The following is a 6,000-nucleotide window of genomic DNA, read 5'->3' on the forward strand; positions in this document are numbered from 1 at the left end:
TATGTCGCTGTCTCCTCATCACTTATACTTGCCTGTCAGTAGATACAAGTGAAACCTTTTCATGCTTGCCTAGCACGTGTGGATAATAGAATGGCTCAGGCAATTGGTCAGAAAGCCCTCTGCCAGACAGTTAGATAGTACAACAATGATTTTGAATCAGAAACTCATCAATTGGAACACTTCTTTTTGACATGAGGTCTTCTGGTTGGGCAGTATCCCTGTCACACACACACACATTCTGATACTGTCAGCCATTCTCTTCATTGCTCTGTCTGTCCTCTGCCCATAAAATCAAAATCAGACATTGAGGTGCTAGAATAAGCAATGGGTCCTAAGACTTTCTGCTAACTCCTGAATGTGAGAAATCGTTTTGTTTGGATTCAAAGCATCAATGATATTTCTGAAGGGAGCGTTTTTGGCCTGGATCTTAATTAGAAAGGTTCCAATTGCACACCTCTACTATAAGGATGCAAATTAAGCTTTTTTGGTAGTTTATTTTACATTATGAAAACTAGCAGATTTATACTTTGTGGACTGATCATCTAGGAAATATTCTACTAATAATAGGGAACCGTTCTATACAATTTTAAAAGTAGAGTTTGTATGTATAAATGAGGCAAGCATTTATCTGAAATCGCATCACTGTTTTCTGGCACTTGACATTGCTAATGCAAAAAATAGTGAGTAAACATGGATCTGAGCAAATTCCTGCTGTATTTATTGTTTTTATAACCCCACCTTTAATCCAGCATATTAAAGCCTCCCCAAGAGTTTACAATAAACTGCCAGGTCAAGCTACTGACTAGATCTAGTTCTGGTTAGCTTCTATAAAGTTGCTGTATTATATGATGTCCAACAGGAAGCTGCTGAATTGAAATTCATATGTAAATATGACTCAGTCAGACTTGGATCAAATAAAGACTCTGTATGGTTATCTCATTACCAGAAGTAACTTCCTTCAGGGATTCCTTTCAGATTCAGCAATGGAGGGAAGGGGTCACACCCAGCCTGGATTGCGCACTCCACCTCCTTTATGACTTTTGCAACTGATTTACATTTACATGGCCCTCAATCCCTGCACCCCCTCCCCCTCTCCTCACCACCTATATGGCTCTGGCCAGTTTCTTCATACCCTCCATGCATCTGATGAAGAGAGCTGTGACTCTCGAAAGCTTATGCTACTATAAAGTTGGTTAGTCTTAATAGTGCTACTGGACTCTTTACTATTTTGCAACAACAGACTAACACAGCTAACTCCTCTGGAACTACAACCATACCATGTGGCTTTAGATATGTCACAAGCTGTACTTTTTCCATTCCATGTCATGATTTTTTACCCTCGCTCTGTAGAGGGCTGAGATAAAAATGTAATAAATAAATATGTATGCCCACACATAACACAAATACTCAAACCTGTATTACACAGACTTAATTATACATTCATCTCATCTAAAAATGAAAGATCAGTTTAGGAACAGGTTGTTAAAGCAGTGCTGTAAACATAGTACCTAGTTTACCTGCTATATTTCTAGGACACAGACAGTGAAGAAGGATTGTAAATCTAGTCTCATCTGTACATTCTTTATCAACTCATTAGGATTCTAGAGATTTGAGGGAGGCAGAGTGACTCTTTGCTAAATCGGCAAGTTTCCCAGGCATGTATAGCGAACTGTAGAAAATGGTCACAGGCTCCTGTGATTTACAGTAGCATCATGGCTTGCCATTATTGTTAGCGAATCTGTAACTATTTCTATCTAAAACCTTACTTTCATATAACTTCTCCATAAAAATACACTCCAGTTTGAAACTTGCCATATGAGCCATCAGCCAAGCAAATGTTCCCAAGAAGGGGAGGGCCACCTAACATCCTTCAGCTAGTTTTATATGTAATTGAACTGTGTTAAAAACAGAGCCTGACCCTCTTCTAACTTTATTCTTCTGGAAATCTTGCTTTCATTTTTTTTTTAAAAAAAATTAGAATTAGGGACTGTGTTTCAGATGTGTAAATGGTCAGGATTCAGAAGTCTTTGGTGGCAGGAAAGCGACCTATTTTTTTATTTCAGTTTCCAAGGAACAAAAAGATTAACCACAAAATAAAGACCCATTATTTTCAAACTTTTTACTGCAAAAGCACATAAAGTTTTCTGGAACGAATCTTTTTAACTTATGTGACATCTTCTAAAAGTAAATATTTATTGGAACAAACCTTATGAAAGCAAATAATGAATCAAATTCAGTGAGCATTTTGAATACCATATTCAGATATTTGTCCATGTAGAACATCAGCTGATCAGAGTTTGGGAATTAATTGGTGAGCGGCATAAAAAAGGTATTCTTTTGTAGCTGATCCAACTGGAAAGGACAACCTCTTTGTGTCAGGTTCTGCCCTGCTCCTCTTCAATGTGGACTGGCCAGTCACTTCAGGCTGATCTGGAATTGGGGCCGGGGGGCAAACAAAAAAAAGGGCCTTTTGTTCAGAAAGGACTGATTAATTATAATGGCCTATTACTCTGGGATTAGTTAATCCCTAAAAAGGGAGCTGGGCAGGAATTGTGTGAGTTTATGTGGTGGAAGTTTATAATAGATTGATAAGAAACTTCAGGCATCTGAGGCTGGGAGGAAATACCCACTCATCACTGACCAGACCCAGGGGGCTAGTGAAGGAATTCCCTCAGGGTACATCTACACATTACAAAGTCCTTGTGCTTGTTGGGAAACAAACTTTATATCAGACGTGCAATGGAGTCTGGTTCCTCCTAGATACGCAACAGCAACTTTCTGTTTGCAACCCCAGCATGTAGGGAGAAATGGCTGTTTTTATCTTTGCAAAATGCCTTGGAGCCCCACTGGTTTTGTTGTGAAACTTATGTGTAGCCATGTAAGTAACATGATTTTTACAATGAAGCCAATAATGCCTCAATGGGGTGGTTTAAGGACATGAAAACAGTGTGTGTGGGGGAGGGGGTACAGCCACCTCCCTATGTGCCGTGGTCACAAACAGAAAAGTGTCAGTGTGTGCCTAAGAGGTACAAATTTCCCTGTGGTAGTCAAGTGTGGTATAAAGTTCTTGTGTTGTTTCCCAAGGACTTTGTAACATGTAGATGGAGCCCCAGTGACGGGCAACACCATTTTAACTTCTAATGAGCAGTGTGTGTGTGAGCTTGTGTGTGTATGAGATGTGTGTGTGACAGTAATAACAGTGATCTTTCAGCACAGATTTCTTAGCAGACACACGAAAACATGTGTTCTCCTGAGCAGAGATTGGAACCAGGCTTGGAATGTTCAAATACTAACAACTGCATTGGGAAGCCTTTGGAGGAATTAAGGTTTGTGAAAGTTTGTTGCAAGTCTCCATTGGGAATGAAAAACCCTAGTTCAATCCATTTGTTGACTTCTGTATCATGATTTTTGGGGTTCATGGGCAAGAGCTTGTAGTTTGGATACAGAACATAGGGTCTGCTCAGCTACTTGTCCTTGGTGCTGCCTACTTGCTTAACTTTCATCTTCTCGCATTAATGATTGAACACACAGGATAAACACTCCAAGAGATTAACATCAAAATCCAAAAGAAACACAGCAGTGTTGTGGTTAGAAAGTTGGATTTAAAACTGGAGAGACACAAGTTCAAATTCCTGATCTGCCACTTGCTGAATGGCCACTTGGGCCATCTCAGACTGATCTTCCTTGCAAGTAGGGATGCCTTTAATTTCATGGAGAATAGATTAAGCAGTCAAATTTCCTTGGTTCACAGTGAGCTGAAACCCAGATTTGTTTGGTTTGGCAACAAAGAGCTTGAACAACTTGTGAACAGGTTTATGGCGCCATACTATTGTTAGTTTTAGTTACTTGAGCTCAGGATGGAAACCAGTTAGAGTAGTCCTTGCTCATTACACAGTTGGTTGCCTAGTAGAAAGTGCAAGAAAGGGCATTTCCAAAAAGGTCCATCTTCCTTTACAGGGATTGTGTATTAATTTATGCGGTATGATCAGCACATGCTTGCTTTCAAAATGTTCTCTTTTTTGCTGAGGAGGGGTGTCTCAATGCACAATTTTATTTTTAAAATGTTTACTCTTTTTTAAAACTTGAAAACATGTTAGGATAGAAACTACAACTCCCATCATGCTTTGCAAAATCATGTATGTCTTCATGATCCAAACAGATCACAAACATTGCCTTTACTAAGAAATATAGAAAGGAATAGTCAATTTTGGATTATTTTAATACAGTGTTTGTTTGCCAGCCATTTGTATGCCCAATGGTTGATTTAAATCTGTGCTTTGGCTATAAAGCAATGTGGTCTGCAGCACTAACTGGGGAGGAAAGCTCCGTCAGGCTGTGTGACACTGCACACATGAAAACCAGTCGTGCTGGATTATGCTGTATGGAAAGGGGTACAGAAAGCCCCCAAACAGCTGTTTGAACTGATCATCAAAAAATCAGCTCTCTGATCATGACTAGGATTAGAACCAGCTGGTGAACAAGCATCCCTTCTCACCAAGCTGTTGTGGGGGGAGGGGGGCAAAGATTATTACAGTCTGTGATTATTGACTGTTTTTCACTAAATAAATTGGCTCATTGCCTCAAGTTTCTCTTATTTTTTTTTAATTGACATTATTTATAGTCCATCTTTCTCAGCGAGACTCAAGGTGGATTATACAGTTTATGTCAATGCAACCAACAGGCTGGGACATTCGATAAACCATGCAATAGGTTTTGGATTGCAGAAATCTGAAAACAAGCAGAAATATGAAAACAGCTGAAACAAGCATAAGCATTAATATGACATGTTAAACAATGTGGAAATTACATAGCAAAAGCATACTTACTGCAACAGAGAATGCATGCTACACACAATAGTACAGTATACAATCCCTATCCCTTTACCAAAGCATCTTTCTGAACCATTTTGTTACAGTATAGCCCTATTACCTGTGCATTGAAGCCTTCCTGAATAATTCAGTTTTGCATAGTTTGCAGAAAGCCAGAAGAATGCATTTCTTCAATTTTCAAAAACTCCATTTAAAATTAGCAAGGTCTTTCAGATGCATGTGTTTCAAATACCTGCATTTCTTACTTTTCAATTGGCAGACTGGGTATAAAGAATAAAACAGAAATAGAGTGACTGATTCCAAAAGTCCTTTCTTCCCTGCCAACATCACTGGTTCCTGGATGAAGACAATTGTCTAGGAACTATCTTTGTATAAGTTACTGCTGGCAAACTATAGAAAATAGAGAGTAATCTAGATTCATTCCACATGCCAGTAAAGTGGAAAGTGTATGTGTATGAGAGGAGCTGACAAGTCACAGCTGACTTATGGTGACCCCTTAGAGTTTTCAAGGCAAGAGGTGGACAGAAGTGGTTTGCTAGTGCTTGCCTGTGCACAGCAATTGCAGACTTCTTTGGTGGACTCCCATTCAAGTAATAACCGTAGTCAACCCTGCTTAACGTCCAAGATATGACAAGATCTGGCTTGCCTAGAGCAAAATAGAGCATACCAATCCTCTGCATATATTTAGAATAAAATCTTTAAATTTGAAGCTATAGTTGAAAGGAGACATGGATTGGTTGGAATGTGAGGCTTTGGATGGACCTGAAGAATTCTACAGTAACTCCAATGGTCATGTCTATATGAGTTCAGCTGCCTAAAATGCTGGGGGTCCTGTGAATGGAGCTCCCAGTGCTCTTTTTGTTTAAATCAGGGGCTCAGGGACCATAAAATGCGGGGGGGGGGGGGCTGTGAATGGAGCTCCCAGTGCTCTTTTTCTTTAAATCAGGGTCTCAGGGACCATAAAATGCGGGGGGGGGGGGGCTGTGAATGGAGCTCCCAGTGCTCTTTTTCTTTAAATCAGGGTCTCAGGGACCATAAAATGCTGGGGGCCCTGTGAATGGAGCTCCCAGTGCTCTTTTTCTTTATATCAGGGGCTCAGGGACCATAAAATGCTGGGGGTCCTGTGAATGGAGCTCCCAGTGCTCTTTTTCTTTATATCAGGGGCTCAGGG

Source organism: Eublepharis macularius, chromosome 6 (assembly GCF_028583425.1).
Source record: "Eublepharis macularius isolate TG4126 chromosome 6, MPM_Emac_v1.0, whole genome shotgun sequence".
Taxonomy (NCBI): Eukaryota; Metazoa; Chordata; class Lepidosauria; order Squamata; family Eublepharidae; genus Eublepharis; species Eublepharis macularius.